The sequence below is a fragment of the Theropithecus gelada genome, chromosome 15, assembly GCF_003255815.1.
Source record: "Theropithecus gelada isolate Dixy chromosome 15, Tgel_1.0, whole genome shotgun sequence".
NCBI classification, from domain to species: domain Eukaryota; kingdom Metazoa; phylum Chordata; class Mammalia; order Primates; family Cercopithecidae; genus Theropithecus; species Theropithecus gelada.
Genome location: NC_037683.1, coordinates 46743882 through 46761710, shown reverse-complemented (window position 1 = coordinate 46761710; position 17829 = coordinate 46743882). Strand labels below are relative to the sequence as shown.

The 17829-nt window shown below is 42.4% G+C and overlaps 1 protein-coding gene across 3 annotated transcripts in view; it reads left to right on the top strand.

Moving 5' to 3' along the window:
• The first annotated feature begins 881 nt into the window (after positions 1-881).
• The window catches only part of RUSC2 (RUN and SH3 domain containing 2), a 71228-nt gene continuing 54280 nt past the window's right edge, over positions 882-17829 (top strand). For all 3 annotated transcript variants that reach the window (XM_025360170.1, XM_025360169.1, XM_025360167.1), the window contains exon 1: positions 882-1239. The gene's annotated coding sequence lies outside the window, so the exon portion shown is untranslated. The remainder of the gene's footprint in view (positions 1240-17829) is intronic.

Here is a 17829-nt window from a genome sequence, read left to right as displayed (position 1 = left end):
ACCAGTCTTAGGTTCCCTGCCTCCAGTCCCTATTGTCCTGCCTCAGAACCATCACCCGACATCCCTAGTGGGTAGCAGGGGAGAACCCTCTCCCGCCCCGCTCATGCCTAACTACCTGTAAGAGTTTGGCTGTGTCCCCACCCAAAATCTCATCTTGAATTGTAATCCCTATAATCCCCATGTATCAAGGTCAGGACCAGGTGGAGGTAATTGGATCATGGGGCTGGTTTCCCCCGTGCCCTTCTCGTGATAGTGAGTGAGTCTCACAAGATCTGATGATTTTATAAGCGTCTGGCATTTCCCTTGCTTGCACTCGCTCTGTCCTGCCACCCTGTGAAAAAGATGGCTACTTCTCCTTTGCCTTCTGCCATGATTGTAAGCTTCCTGAGGCCTCCCCAACAATGCGGAACTGTGAGTCAAACCTCTTTCCTTCCTAGTATTTCTTCATAGCAATGTGAGAACGGACTAATACAGTGGGTTTCCCATAACATTTGCAGGATTGCCTGCCCCATCCTCCTCTGGCTGTAAACAGCAAGAGTCACACACACATCCGGCCATGAAGGGCAGGGGGCGCATGGGTTCTATGTTTCACCAGGGCTTCCGAACCCTGGCTATGCACGGGAGGCCAACCCCACCTCACCCCACCCCACTCTACTCCAGTGGTTCTGAGTCGGTCGTGTGAAGTCAGGCCTCCGTTTGTCGTTGTTTGGTTAGTTTCCACACTAGGTTCTACTAGGAAAGCCAACGTTGAGAACCGCCGCCTCAGGCGAAGCTGGGCGCCCACACCCATCGGCCATAGAGGCCCGCGGACCCGCGCCCTAGGTTTCCCTGGGTTTCAGTACCCGAGAGCCGCGCGTCGCCAGGCACCACCCCGCGGGGGCGGGCGCGGGCTGCAGAAGGCGGGGCCACGGCGTAAGCCTCGCCGCTCCCCTAGCGGGAAAGCTCTGCGCGTGACTCGGCTTCGCCCATCGCTGCGGGAGCCAGGGAGGGGGCGAGCACCTTAGGCCGGGCGGACCGAACCAACTCGCCACCCGGAGGGGCGGTCTGAGGGCAATCCAGATCGGACCATCGCGCCAGGCCGACAGGGGCCGGCGTTTCCAACCCGCCCGGAGGGAGGGGCCGCCGGCGCCTCTAGCCTACAACGCGACCCCTGGAGGGCGCGACACGCCGCCGCCGCTGCCGCTGCCGCCGCCGCTGCCGCCGCCGGCGCGGAAGGACGAGGCTGAGGCGAGAAACGAGGTAGGAACGCCTCTCCGGAGGCGAGCAGGGTCCCACAGACCCACTGCCCCGCGTTCCAAGGACTCGCTTAGGGGAGGGCCTGTCTGCCCACCTATGTGCTCTCAGCGCCCGCCCTTCCCTTCAGCCCTTCCCCCTCGGCTGCACCCGCCCTCTGCGTCCGCCCCGACCCCCTGGACAGACCTCGTCCCCAGCCCTTCTGACCCTCGGCCTTCTCCTGACCCTTCAGACCTGCGTCCACGGGACCTTCAAACACCCACCACCCACCGTCCCTTTAGGCGCTATCCCGGATGCATCCCCAACCGTCTTCTCAAATTGCCCCCTTGGGGACACCCTCCCCCACAAAACGACTCGCGCCCAGTAGTCACCTTGATATCCCAAGACCCTGTGACGGCTTTGGGGAAGCGCGGCCGCCCGGCACCCAGGCCCGCCACTGCATCGGGGTCCTCCCTACTGCCAGTTCCCGGGCGGGTCCTCTGCTCCCTCCACCCTTCTAGTCTCTGCCTCCCGTTATTACCTGCCCGGCGTCGGCGTCGCTTCAGTCTCCGTCCCTCTGCCATCCAGTTTTATCTGGAGAAAACCTTTGGCTTGGCAGTACCGGTCCCCTACTACTGCACTCACTTGCTGCGAAGGGCACGGTGATCCTGTTAGCCACGGTTGGCTGCGGCCCTCCTGGCCGGCCCTGCGGACACGGGGAACTGTCCTGGGGGCAAGGACGATACACCACTCATCTTTGCATCCCCAGTCCCCAGCATGGTGCCTGGCACATGGTAGTGTTGCCAGTGGAGGGTCTTCACTACCAGTTGTCCTTGGCGTTTTGAACAAAGAATTGAACAGCGAGCGGAGGAATGAAACGCAGGAACGAGTAGACCAGAGTCAGGCAAGGATTACCACTATGTGAACAGTGTCCGTGATAAAGAACACAGGCCTCAAAAAAATTTTTAATTTTTTAAAAGGCGGAATTTTCAAAGGACAAAGGGCCCTGAAACCTGTTTTTGTTTATTCCTAGGTGGGTGACCTGAGCAGATTTACTTTCCTGAGGGTATCAGGGTTTGGGTTCCGTGGAGAAGCAGGTGGTATCGCTGAGGGATGAACAATGGCTGGAAAGCTGCAGGAGTTGATAAGCTAGAAAGTAGTTACCTAATTAGTACTGGCATTATTGTAACTGGGGCTCAAAGTATTAGCAAATAAAAGTAGTGACTGGATTTTCTTAGCCGGCCCCTTAGATATTAAGTAGTGGTGGATGGCTTAATGGAAGGAAGAGCAGATCCAAACTGTATGCCTGGTATTCTGTTACTTATGCCCCTCCTGCTGTGTGGCCAGCCACTGTTTCTCTTCTGTTTTGAGCCAGATTAGGATCCCTCTGATTTCTATGCTGGTGTTTAAGATTCCTTTTTGAAGCCACAGTTGCCTTAACTAGAGGCCGGGCATGTTCTCATTCACCCATTTCTAGTTTTGATTTATCCTTTTCCACTTTCTGTCTCCCACCCTCTGATATGTCTTTATAAAGTCTTGGATCAGGCCAGGTATGGTGGCTCAACCTGTAATCCCAGCACTTTGGGAGGCCCAGGTGGGCGGATCACTAGAGGTCAGAAGTTCAAGACCAGCCTGGCCAACATGATGAAACTCCATCTCTACTAAAATTACGAAAATTACCGGGCATGGTGGTGTGCACATGTAGTCCCAGCAACTCAAGAGGCTGAGGCAGGAGAATCACTTGAACCTGGGAGGCAGATGTTGCAGTGAGCTGAGATCCTGCCACTGCACTCCAGTCTGGGTGACAGCGACGCTCTGTCTCAAAATAAAAGCCTTGGATCACAGCGTGGGGAGGGGCTCCTGAGCTGGATGGATTAAGCAATACAATTTTTTTTTAACAGTATCTTTTTAATGGCCTTTTCTACTTTTTCTTGTCTAGGCTCCCTGTTAAGACCTCAGTTACCCCAGAACACCCTGGGTTATTTTTTCCTCACCTCCAATACTTTAGTGTTGCCAGATAAAACACAGGGTGCCCAGTTAAATTTGAATTTCAGATAAACAACAGGGAGTCCTGTATTTGTACTTGCTAAATCTGGCAAGTTCATGGGAAGGGCTTATATGTTCTATTTTTCTCTCTGGGGCTTATCTGCAAATTTAGGATAATAGCTCACCCTTTTCTTCCTGTTACTCATACACAATGACTATGCACCCTGCTAAAAGTCACTTGACTGAAGAGATGGTTCACTTCATGTTAGGGTAAGGGCGGGCTATCTAGAGATGGTCTGATTGATCAGTATTGAAGTTACCCAGGAAAAAAACACCCATTCAGACACTGGCATTTAATATAATTTTTGTCAAATGAGTTCATCATGTAAAACGAGCGCATTATTTTGAGTAGCCAGATGTCAACATTGCTCTGAGAGAGCTAGGTGATGGGGTAGAAGGGAATTTTAACAGCAACAAAATAACTCATAGCAGAACTTGTGCTGTACCATATTTACTCTTTATTGTGGTAAAATAAATATATATATATATAAAACATAGAATTTACCATTGTAATCATTCTCAAGTGGCATTAAATATATTCACATTATTGTACGACCATTACTGACATCAATCTCCAGAACTTTTTTTCATCTTCCCAGACTTAAAACTCCGTACCAGTAAGACACTAAATCCCCATTTCTCCCTACTCAGCCCGAGGCAACCACCATTCTACTTTCTATCTTTGAATTTGACTACTGTGGGTACCTCATATAAGTGGAATCATGCACTATTTGTCCCTTCGTGACAGGTTTATTTCGGTTAGCATAATGTTTTTTTGGTTTTTAAAAAACTTATTTTAGGTTCGGGGGTACATGTGAGGGTTTGTTATATAGATTAACTTGTTTCACAGGGGTTTATTGTACAGATTATTTCATCACCCAGGTATTAAGCCTGGTACCCAATAGTTAGCTTTTCTTTTTTTTTTTTTTTTTGAGACGGAGTCTCGCTCTGTTGCCCAGGCTGGAGTGCAGTGGCCGGATCTCAGCTCACTGCAAGCTCCGCCTCCCGGGTTTACGCCATTCTTCTGCCTCAGCCTCCAGGCACCCGCCACCTCGCCCGGCTAATTTTTTGTATTTTTTAGTAGAGACGGGGTTTCACCGGGTTAGCCAGGATGGTCTCGATCTCCTGACCTCGTGATCCGCCCATCTCGGCCTCCCAAAGTGCTGGGATTACAGGCTTGAGCCACCGCGCCCGGCAATAGTTATCTTTTCTGCTCCTCTCCCTCCTTCCACCCTCAAGAAGACCCTAGTTCCTGTTGTTTCTTTCTTTGTGTTTATACGTTCCCATCATTTAGCTCTCGCTTATAAGTGAGAATATGCAGTTTTCTGTTTCTGTTAGAATATTTGGTTTTCTGTTTCTGTTAGTTTGCTAAGGATAATAACCTCCAGCTCCATCTATGTTTCTGCAAAAGACATGATCTCATTCTTTTTTACAGCTGCATAGTATTCCATGGTGTATGTGTACCACATTTTCTTTATTCAGTCTGTCATTGATGGGTATTTAGGTTGATTCCACGGCTTTGCTATTGTAAATAGTGCTGCAGTTGGTTAGCATAATGTCTAAAGTTCATCCATATTATAGCCTGTATCAGAACTTCCCTCCTTTTATTTCTATTTACTTTTTTGAGACAGAGTCTCCCTCCGTCACCCAGGCTGGAGTGCAGGACACGATCTTGGCTCACTGCAACTTTTACCTCCCAGGTTCAAGTGATTCTCATGCCTCAGCCTCCTATGTAGCTGGAATTACCGGTGCATGCCACCCTGCCCGGCTAATTTTTGTATTGTTAATAGAGAGGGGGTTTCACCATATTGGCCATGCTGGTCACAAACTTCTGACCTCAAGTGATCCACCGGCCTCTCAGCCTCCCAAAGTGCTGGGATTACAGGTGTGAGCCACTGCACTCAGTCAGAATTTCACTCCTTTTAAAAGCTGAATAATATTCCATTGTATGTATACACTATATTCTGTTTATTCATCTGTTGATGGATACTTTGGTTGCATCTCTCTTTTGGCTATTATGAAAAATGCTGCTGTGAACATGAGTGTACAGATATGTTTGAGTCCCTGCTTTTAGTTTTTGTGGGTATATACCCAGAAGTGGGGTTGCTGGATTGTATGGTAATTTTATGTTTGTTTATTTATTTTATTTTATTTTTCAGGAACCACTGTTTTCCACAGTGGCTATAGCATTTTATGTTCTCATCAGCAATGCACAAGGGCTCCAATTTTTCCACATCCTTGGCAACACTTGTTTTCTTTTTTTTAAATAACAACCATCCTAGGCTGGGCATGGTGACTTATGCCTGTAATCCCAACACTTTGGGAGGCCGAGGTGGGTGGATCACCTGAGGTCAGGAGTTCAAGACCAGCCTGGCCAACATGGTAAAACTCTATCTCTACTGAAAATACAAAACTAGCCAGGCATGGTGGCGCACACCTATAATCCCTGAGGCAGGAGGCTGAGGCAGGAGAATGACTTGAACCAGGAGGCTAAGGTTGCAGTGAGCTGAGCTCATGCCACTGCACTCCAGCTTGAGTGACACAGCAAAACTCCATCTCAAAATAATAATAATAATAATAATATAACCATCCTAAGTAGTGTGAAGTGATAGCTCATGATTTTGATTCATATTTCTCTAAGGAAAAGATATTGAGCATTTTTTCATGTATTTGATATCTATCGGCCATTTGTATATCTTTGGAGAAATGCCTATTCAAGTCCTTTGCCGATTTTTGAATTGGGTTGGTTGTTGTTGAGTTGTAAGAGTTTTTTAATATATTTTGGACATTAATCCATTCTCAGATGTATGATTTGCAAATATTTTCTCCTATTCCATGGATTGCCTTTCACTCGGTTGACAGTGTCCTTTGATGCACAAAAGTTTTTAAATTTGAAATCTAATTAATCTTATTTTTCTTTTGTTACCTGTGCATTTAGTGTCTTACCCAAGAATCATTGCCAAATTAAGTGACATGAAGTTTTCCCTCTGTTTTCTTGTTTTATGTATATATATATATTTATATACATAAAACTATATATATATATATATATATATAGTTTTAGCTCTTTAGGTCTTTGATCCATTTTGAGTTAATTTTTGTATGTGATGTAAGATAAGGGTCTAATTTCATTTGTTTGCTTCTGGATATCCAGTTTTTCGAAAAACCATTTGTTGAAAAGACTGACCTTTCCCCACTGAATGGTATCGGCTCCCTTGTCAAAACTCATCTGACCAGATATGTGAGGGTTTATTTCTGGGCTCTCTAGTCTCTTCCGTTGGTCTTTATGTCCATCTTTATGCTGATAAAACACTGTTTTGATTACTGTAGCTTTGTAGTAAGTTTGGAAAATCAAGAATGTAAGTCCTCCAGCTTTGTTTTTCTTTTTCAAGATTGTTTTGGTTGTTCAGGATCCCTTGAGATTCTATATGAATTTTAGGATGGATTTTGCTATTTATGCAAAAAACATTGTTGGGATTTTGGTAGGTATTGTATTGAATCTCTAGCTGACTTTGGGTAATACTGACACCTCTAATGATAGCAAGTTTTCCAATTCATGATCAACCAGATGTTTTTCCATTTATTTATGTCTAATTTCTTCCAGCAGTGTTTTGTATTTCTCAGTGTACAAGTCTTTCACTTCCATGGTTAAGTTCATTCCTAAGTATTTTATTCTTTCTGATGTTACTGTATTGTTTTAATTTCAATTTCAGATTGTTCATTGTTAGTTTTTAGGAATACAGCTGATTAGACAAAGTTGCTCCAAAACCAAAGCAAAAGAACCATCAGAGAGTGATGAGCGAGCTAGTAACCAGAGAAACTCTCAAGTCAGTGGTTGAGTTAGCAACGGAGGAGGAGGGCTTAGATCTAGACAGAGTCTGAATGAGAGCATGCAACAAGTGGGGACCTACCTCAAGGCTGCAGAGGTTGAGGCATGAGAGAGCCAAACCTCAATCTAGCAGGTTCTCAGGAAGCTCTCAGAGAGGATCACAGAGAATCAACAGGAAACAGGAGTCTCTAGAGAAACTCGACTTAAAATTAAGTCAGGCAGTATCACCAATTGAGCCATAAATAATAGGCTCATCTCCACAGAAACAAAACTCGGTGCATTAAATCTTCTTTTGTTTCTACAAAGGCTCCCCAAGGGTTGGCTAACCTTAGAGATGCTATGTCTCCTGCACCTGCAGTCACTTATCCTGATCTATCAAGCTTGCACTTGGCCAGCCCATCTGCTCCTCCTGCTGAAGGTAATGCATGAGATCCATGCTCAGACAATTGTAAGCCAAGTTCTGTGATACGTCAACTCCTGGTGTTGTCCTATTTGAATATCCTAAATTTCCCACAAGAGTTGTCATGAATGTAACATGTAAAGTTACTACCACTGATGATTCCTCTGAAGAATTCCATGCAACCATCAGAAGGTGCAAGATCCTAGAGACTTACATATCTTGGGCATTTTCCAGGAGTGCTCCTTCAACTATCGCCCTGCACCTGATCAAGCTGGATGTACTATAGTAAAACAATATGTAACAGATCCATGCACTTCATGGTGGTATTGTGGAAATGGCCCTGACATATGGCCACTCACTTGACAGCTGTACAAAAGACAGTTATGTTTTTGCCTAGAGGATGCTAAGGTTAAAATTGTCTTTATTGCTCATCTTCCCCACTTATACTGAGCACACGTGGCATAGCCGAGATTAAACTAGGAGTGTATATACTTGAATCTGGCACCAAGTTATCATTTAATCCTCCCAAAATGAATAGTGACTACACAGTCAAGCATTTTTAACGGGCAAGTACTTGAGCACCCAACCCATGTAAAATTTGACAATCTGCACCTGTCCTTCCCCTTAGATAGTGAGTACACGTTTCTAGATGACAGGTTCGGTGTAGACTGTTCAGATGCATCTGGCCAAGTTGTCATGATGATTTCTTATTGAGGGAAGAGAAATAATACCACAGCAGTACATTGTGGATATGTTGACTCCATTAATTGATAGTGCAGTCATCACTGAGAAGCAACATTCAGTCTTTTCTTGCAGATCCTCACTGTACAACCCCTTACTGATATGACCCCATTTGTTGAGCACGTTGTGAATGAAAAGAACTTAATTGGGTTAGTAAACTGGAGAACTGTTTTGTTTTGGCGTTGCAAACCCATTTGGGTAGAATTTGTTCCATGGGTCAACAACTCTCTATACCCTGGCCATGTATAATATCACAATTATGTATTACCAGCCATATACCCAAATACTGTATGCTACTTCTCCTCAAGTCAGCAGCAGATTGTATGTCCTAATAAACACATCCGTGGGAAGCTATCTCAGGACGACAAGATCTTCATCATACCCCAAGAAGATCTCCAGACCTAAGGTGATTAAAACATTAACTGCGGACATTAAAGACATTGATATTATTAATGATATGCACACTCATGTCCACTTAACTGACCCTCTTGCATTGGCAGTGGGCCCATTAGTAGATGTAGAGGCTACTAAACATGAGATCATTGGGCATGCAAATTCTGTCTCTTTCACTCCTTGGGTGCAGGATTTATCACTTCTCTGTCCCTGTGGAACATTGTGAAAAATATGTATCTACATCTGTCACACTTAGACCAAACGTTGTTTCTCCTATCTCTTGTTGTAACTGCCATAGGAAAATTATACATGTACTGCAGGACTGTGGAACAACTTTGCCTATATTCTCAGCTAATTAAATTAAAAAAAAAAAAACAAAACCTAATTTCTATGTGTTGACTTTGTACCCTGCAGCATTGCTGACACTAATAAATGATTAGTGTATTTGCAACTAATCATTATTAGTTCTAATGTTTTTGTGGCATCTTTAGGGTGTTCTCCATACAAGATCATGTAATCTTGGAACAGAGATAATTTTACTTTTTTTTTTTTTTCCAATTTGGATGCCTTTTATTTCTTTTTCTTACCTAATTGCTCAGGCTAAGCCTTCTAGTACCATTAAATAGAAATGGCAAAAGAATGCCAGGTTTGGTGGCTCATGCCTGTGATCTCAGCACTTTGGGAGGCTGAGGCAGGCAGATCATGTGAGGTCAGGAGTTCGAGACCAGCCCGGCCAACATGGCGATACCCTGTCTCTACTGAAAATACAAAAATTAGCCAGACATCTTGGTGCCTTCTTGTAATCCCAGCTACTTGGGTAGCTGAGGCAGGAGAATTGCTTGAACCCAGGAGGCAGAGGTTGCAGTGAGCCGAGATCATGCCACTGAGCTGAGATCATGCCATTGCACTCGAGCCTGGAAGACAGAGCGAGACTCCGTCTCAAAGGGGGAAAAAAAAAAAAGCCAGGCACGGTGGCTCATGCCTGTGATCCCAGCTCTTTAGGAGGCCGAGGTGGGTGGATCACGAGGTCAGGAGATCAAGACCATCCTGGCAAACATGGTGAAACCCAGTCTCTACTAAAATTTAAAAAAAAAAAAAAAAAACCGGGTGTGGTGGCACGTGCCTGTAGTCCCAGCTACTCAGGAGGCTGAGGCAAGGGAATCACTTGAACCCAGGAGGCAGAGGTTGCAGTGAGCCGAGATTGCGCCACTGCATTCCAGCCTGGTGACAGAGCAAGACTACGTCTCAAAAAACAACAACAAAAAAGAGAAATGGCAAAAGTGAACCATTTCTCTTAACACACGATCCTTATGCGATTGTTAATTTGGTATGCAAGTCCTTAATAGACACTGAAAACAACATTATTTTAGCCTGGTATACTATTAATGTTAACAGTAGTGAGGCCGGCCATGGCAGCTTACGCCTGTAATCCCAGCACTTTGGGAAGCCGAGGCAGGCAGATCACTTGAGGCCAGGAGTTCAAGACCAGCCTGGGCAACATGGTGAAACCCCAGCTCTACTAAAAATACAAAAATTAGCTGGCGTGATTGCATGCATATGTAATCCCAGCTACTTGGGAGGCTGAGGCACAAGAATTGCTTGAACCCAGGTGGCAGAGTCTGTAATGAGTTGAGATTGTGCCACTGTACTCCAGCCAGGGCGACAGAGTGAAACTGTGTCTCAAAAACAAAAATAACAACAAAAATAGTAGTCCTCAAGAAAAGTTAAATTATAGCCTACATAATACATTTTTAAAACTTCTACCAAAACAAAGTTTTTTTAAAAATGATTTTGATACTTTAGGAAGAAACCCTCTTTTCCTTGGAATTCTTGGTTTAATAAAAGTCTTATCTTCAAGAAGATGAGATGGTAAACTCTGAGGTATGTGTTGTATTTTTGGCTTCTTGTGTGAGTTCCTGCAGACAAGGACAATAGACTGATAACTGGGTGTAAAGAAAAATAGGGCCAGCCAACTTCTGGCTAAAATTTAATTATCTTAGGATCAAAAGTCTAAACTTAACTTGTTTATCTTAGGATCAAAAAAAATCTATATTTAACTTACCTGTTTTTATACTTTGTGCTTCCTTTCTTTTCCTGTGTAATTCTTTTAAAAAAAGAAAATGCACCCTTGTATTTAGTGTACTTCAGGAAAATGGACATTTATTTTTATCCACGCCCAGGCAAAAGAAAAAGAGCAAAGTTCTCCTAAAGGCAGCATAGATAGGATTTAGATGAACCCAAGGTAAAAAGCAAAAACTGCAGGGGAGAAAGTTGGGAACCTACTACTAGTCCCATTCATCCTGGAGTTTTCTCTTCCAAAATGTTCTTTACTTGTTTTTTGAAAGTTGTTTATTTCTTTTTAAAGATAGAGTCAAACTTTGTTAAAGTTGGCTGTATTCTATTTATTTAAAGTTATAGCAAAACAGAACAGCTTATTTTTCTAGAGTTCTGGATAGCTAGATTTTTTCTATAAGACTAATGATTTCCTTTTAAACATCTCCCAAAGCCTAGTGATTCAGACATTTCTGTGTTACCGTATTAGTCTCTTTTTATGCTGCTGATAAAGACATACCCAAGACTGGGCAATTTACAAAAGAGAGGTTTAAAGGACTTAAAGGCAAGGAGGAGCAAGTCACATCTTACATGGATGACAGGCAAAGAGAGAGAGCTTGTGCAGGGAAACTCCCCCTTATAAAACTATCAGATCTTATAAGACTTATTCACAATCACAAGAACAGCATGGGAAAGACATGCCCCCATGATTCAAGTACCTCCCACCAGGTCCCTCTCACAACACGTGGGAATTCGAGATGAGATTTGGCTGGGGACACAGACACAGCCAGACCATATCACTTATCTATTACTGTATAACAAAACACCCCAAAACTTAGTGACTTAAAACAACAATTGATTATATTTCACAATTTTGTGGGTGGGCTGGTGTTTTTTGTACTTCTAAAAAGAGTTCTAAGAATGCTTTTACTAGGAGCACTACTGGAATGAGTTAAATTTCTCAAGGTGGCTACTTTGTTTTTCGAAGTTTTAAAGATTTGCTCTTGCCAATTATTCCCTCATAACCAATGTGACCACTTTGAAGGACACATCTTATTTGGTGATACAAGAGCTATTCTACTTTAAAATATTTCTCTCTTTAGTTTTATATTTATAGCTATAGTTAACTTCTTAGATAGCATAATGTCTCTTTCAGTTTATATGATGATTTATATAATGTTCTTTGCCTGATATCCAACGCAGCAGCCTGCAACCGTATTAGTTTATTCATCCTTAATGACAGTGGCTGGAGAAAGGAGGGCTGGAAGCAGGATCACCTGCCTCATACATTTGTGAGTCCTTTCTGACAACCAGGTGATGGTGATGAATAGCTAACAAGGAGCATTTATCTTATGAGGAAAAAAAGACAGCTGTGGTTTTTTATTGGCCTGTGAGAATCTGTAGTAGAAAATAAAGAATTTCAAACTTTTTTAAAAACAGACTTTTGTTCAAATATATTCTACAGGAAAGGGACTCAAAAAGAGAAAAGTTGGGCTGTTTTGGTTGAATGCATGGAGTTGGGAGAAGTAGAGTCTAACCTGTTCAGGTTTCCCTCTTTTCATCTACATCCCCTTCACTTCCTTTTCAAAGTCCCCTGAAGGAACTCTGTAAAGAATAGTTCAGAAGTCACTGATACAGGCCCGGTGCAGTGACTCACACCTGGAATCCCAGCACTTTGGGAGGCCAAGGCAGGTGGATTGCCTGAGCTCAGGAGTTTGAAAGTAGCCTTGGCGACATGGAGAAACCCCGTCTCTACCAAAAATTAAAAAATTAGCCAGGCGTGGTGGGGGGCACCTATAGTTCCAGCTCCTCCTGAGGCTGAGGCACAAGAATCGCTTGAACCTGGGAGGCAGAGGTTGCAGTGAGCCAAGACCGTGCCACTGCACTCCTGCCTGGGTGACAGAGTGAGACTCCATATCAAAAGAAATGTCACTGATACAGATATTTCTCCTACTGAGTTATGACTTCAAGGTAGAAAGAGATAAAGATAAATGGTTGAGTTTGGGATATATATAATCTTCAACTGACCATGCACCAGTAGTAGCCAACCATGGTTCAAGAGACATGTAACCAAAATATGTACTGCATACATACCGTCTCCAAATTCCTATGTGAAATCCTTAGCCTTAATTAATGAGTTTCATGGAACCAGAAATGAATTTACTTACCCCAAATGGACATTTGTGGTTTTATAGTATTTTTTTAAAAAAATTTCAACAGTTTTTGGGATACAGGTGGTTTTTTGGTTACTTGAATAAGTTCTTTTTTTTTTTTTTTGAGACGTAGTTTTGCTCTTGCTGCCCAGTCTGGAGTGCAGTGGTGCAATCTCGTCTCACTGCAACCTCCACCTCCCAGGTTCAAGTGATTCTCCTGCCTTACCCTCCTGAGTAGCTGGGATTACAGGCACACACCACCATACCCAACTAATGTTTTATATTTTTAGTAGAGATGGGGTTTCAACCTGTTGGCCAGGCTGGTCTTGAACTCCTGTCCTCAGGTAATCCACCTGTCTTGGCTTCCCAGAGTGCAGGGATTACAGGCGTGAGCCACTGCACCCAGCCAGATAAGTTCTTTAGTGGTGACTTCTGAGATTTTGGTGCACCATCACCTGAGCAGTGTACACTATGCCCAAATATAGTCTTTTATCCCTCACCACCCCCGCTCCGCCCTTACTACTCTAGTCCCCAAAGTCTATTATATCGTTCTTACGCCTTTAAATCCTCATAGTTTAGCTCCTACTATGAGTGAGAACATAAGATATTTGGTTTTCTATTTCTCAGTTACTTCACTTACAATAGTGGCCTCCAGCTCCATCCAAGTTGCTAAAAAGACCATTATTTTATTCCATTTTATGACTGAGTAGTATTGCATAGTGTATATATACCATATTTTCTTTATCCACTTGGTTGATGGCTGTGTAGGTTGCTTCCATATTTTTGCAATTGCCAATTGTGCTGCTATAAACATGTGTGTACATGTGTCTTTTTCATATAATGACTTCTTTTCCTTTGGGTAGATACCCAGTAGTGGGATTGCTGGGTCAAATGGTAGTTCTACTTTTAGTTCTTAAAGGAATCACCATACTGTTTTCGATAGTGGTTGTACTAGTTTACATTCCCAATAGCATCCCAATAGCAGTGTATAAGTGTTCCCTTTTCACCACATCCGCAGCAACAACATCTATTATTTTTTTTCTTTTTTTTTCTTTTTTGAGACAGAGTTTCACTCTGTCATCCAGGCTGGAGTGCAGTGGCATGATCTTGGCTCACTGCAACCTCCACCTCCCAGGTTCAAGCAATTCTCGTGACTCAGCCACCTGAGTAGCTGGGATTATAGGCGCATGCCACCATGCCCAGCTAATTTTTGTATTTTTGGTAGAGACAGGGTTTTGCCATGTTTCCCAGGGTGGTCTCGAACTCCTGGCCTCAAGTGATCTGCCCGCCTCGGCCTGCCAAAGTGTTAGGTTTACAGGCGTGAGCCACTGCTACTGGCCATTTTTATACTTTTTAATTATTAACTTTATGAAAAAATCTTTGTCCACATCTCTGATAATTTCCTTAGTATAGAATTCTAGAGGTGGAGTTACTGAGTTAAATGATTTGAACAGTTTTAAGGCTTGAGATATATATTTTTCTGAGCTCATGAAGATTGTACCAAAATATATACACACTGGCAATGGATGAATATGCCTGTTACACTTGCCTTCACCAGAATTAACTATTATTATTTTGTCTGATAATTGGCAGCCAAAAGGTGGTAATTTATTGTTTTAAAGTTCAAACTTTTTGTATGTTCATTAAGTATATTTTATTTCCTCTTCTATGAAATGTTTGTTCATATCTTGCCAATTTTTCTATTAAGATCTTAGTTTTTGGTGTTTTTTTTTTTTTTTTTTTGAGACGGATTTTCGCTTTTGTTGCCCAGGCTGGAGTGCAATGGCACAATCTCGGCTCACCGCAATCTCCACCTCCCGGGTTCAAGCGATTCCCCTGCCTCAGCCTCCCAAGTAGCTAGTATTACAGGCGTGCACCACCATGCCCGGCTAATTTTGTATTTTTAGTAGATACGGGGTTTTGCCACGTTGGCCAGGCTGGTTTCAAACCCCTGACCTCAGGTGATCCCCCCGCCTTGGCCTCCCGAAGTGCTGGGATTATAGGCATGAGCCACCATACCCAGCCAAGATCTTAGTTTTAAGTGAAATAAGAAAGTCACAGGACAAATATAGCATGATTCCACTTGTATTAGTTACCAAAATAGTTAAAATCACAGAAGCAAAAACAGAAGGAATGGTGGTGGCCAAAGCCTGGGGTGGGGGTTCTGGGGGGACTAGGGATTTGCTCTTTCATGGGTATAAAGTTTCAGTTATACAAGCTGAATAAGTTCTAGAGATCTGCTGTACAATGCTATGCTTATAGTTAGTTAACAATACGTGCTGTACACTTAAACTCTTGTTAGGAGGTTAGATCTTATGTGTTTTCACCACAATTTTTTTTAATCTCAGTTTTTAGTTATTCACACAAGTTCTTTACACATTAAAGATACATGCCTTTTGTTATAATTATAGCAAATATTTGCTTGCCTTTTAATTTTTGTGATTTTTGACATACAGAATTTCATAAAATCTATATGGTTAAGTCTTCAGTTTTCTTTTCTAATTTCATTACTCCTTCTTTCAGCAAATGCCCTGGGAGTCTATGTCTTGAGTCTGGGACTGTGGAGCTCAGGTCTTTCTGAGGAACTCTTTGTATGCACATGGTTCTAACTGAAATCCCTTCCTTAGCCCCCGACCCTGCCACATATTTCTACTCCTCTAACAGTTCAGTCATTGACCCTCCTGAAACCTTTCTTGATTACCTCATGCAAACTTGGGTATGATTTCCACTATGCCTTCATTTAACCTTGTCTGGAGCTCCACTGTAACAATTAACAAATTATTTTATATGACCATAAACTCCATGAGGACAAGAATAGAGTCTTTGAATCCAGGATCTCTCAGAGATCTAGAGAGAAATTGGCCTTTTTCATTTAATACATGAAATTCTTCATATATTGAAAATGATTGAAATCCAAACCACTATTGTAATAATTTTAGTATATTTTAAATATTTACATTAACAAATTAATTTTAATACTGTAATGATTGTACTTAGGACAAAAACAACATGATCATCTCAGTGGATGCAGAAAACACATTTGGCAAGTTTATGATAAAAACACTCAACTAGGAATAGCATCTAACTTCCTCAACCTGATAAAGGGCATCTACAAAAAACCCACAGCTAACATCGTTCTTAAGGTGAAAGATTGGCCGGGCACGGTGGCTCAAGCCTGTAATCCCAGCACTTTGGGAGGCCGAGACGGGTGGATCACGAGGTCAGGAGATCGAGACCATCCTGGCTAACACGGTGAAACCCCGTCTCTACTAAAAAATACAAAAAAACTAGCCGGGCGAGGTGGCGGGCGCCTGTAGTCCCAGCTACTTGGGAGGCTGAGGCAGGAGAATGGCGTGAACCCGGGAGGCGGAGCTTGCAGTGAGCTGAGATCCGGCCACTGTACTCCAGCCTGGGCGGCAGAGCGAGACTCCCTCTCAAAAAAAAAAAAAAAAAAAAAAAGGTGAAAGATTGAAAACTTTCTCTCTAAGATCAGGAATAAAAGAAGGATGTCCATTCTTAACACTTCTATTCAATATTGTACTGGAAATTCTAGTCATAACAATTAGGCAAGAAAAATAAAAGGTATCCAGATTGGAAAGGAAGAAATATAACTATTGCTATATGCAGATGATATGATCTTATATATAGAAATCTTAAGGAATCCATAAAAACTATCATAACTAATAAACTAGTTCAGTAAGATTGTAGGATACAAGATCAATGGGGATGGGCTCGCTTTTAGGAGTGATGAAAATATTTCAAAGTTAGATTGTGGTCAAGAGTTGCACAACTCTGTGAACACACTAAATTGTATACATTAAAAAGGTGAATTTTATACTGTATGAATTACATGTTAATAAAGCTGTTATTTTAAAAATATACTCATAACTTTGAATATAAGGATGAAAAGCTAAATTTGAAGTCTTTTGTAAGTATCAGGCTTGGGCCTCAGATCTTCCTGTCCCCCTTCCCCACAATTCGTGATAGGCTTTATTTTCCACTATATATTTCTGGTGCCTAACACAATGCCTGACAAATGGTATAAGCTCAGTAAACATTGGTAGAATGAATAGAGAACGAATGAATGAATTACAGGGGTTGAACTGACATTAAGCCTAGCTCAGCAAATCTGTTACATTTCTTAGGTTGCTTTGCTTTCACAAAAGATCTGATTAATTTAGTAACATTCACAGAGATTATAGCCTAGCCCCCAGGATGAGTATGATTTTAGCCCTATGAACAAGTTTTAAAGAAGTACAGAAGACACAGTGGTCAGTGCTGACTGATAGACTAGATAAAGCTCATACAAAAAAATCTGTGATCCAAGCTGAACATGATCTAAAGCATCTAAGTAGGAATTTTAAAAATCAAAATAAATATATAAAAATGGGACAGGCATGGTGGCTCACACCTGTAATCAATCCTAGAACTTTGGGAGCCCAAGGCAGGAGGATCACTTAAGCTTAGGGGTTCGAGATTAGCCTGAGCAACAGAGTGAAACAAAAAAAATTTTTTAATTATCTGAGTGTGGTGGTGCACGCCTGTAGTCCTAGCTACTTGGGAGGCTGAGGTGGGAGGATCATTTGAGCCTAGGAGGGTGAGGCTGCAGTGAGCTGTGATCACACCACTGCAGTCTGGCCTGGGCAACAGACGGAGACCCTATCTCAAGAAAAAAAAGAAAAATAATCATCACAAAATAAATTTAAATCACCTACAATCCCACTTTCCTATCCTTTCTGTTTACATGCATATATAAATTTTGCATGGATGTAATTATAGCATTAAAATTATTTTATATTCTGCTTTATTTTAATTTAGTTCCTAAGCATTTATCCATGTTGCCATGTAGACTTTATGATTTATAGCTTAGTGTATTCCATTCACTTGTTGAAGTATCCTCACTAGTAGTCCTTTAACTTCAATAAAACTTCACTGATACTACATTCTTTTAAAAGTATACTTGCCTGATAAAACCCCAACTCTGAATGAATATAACCCCTTAC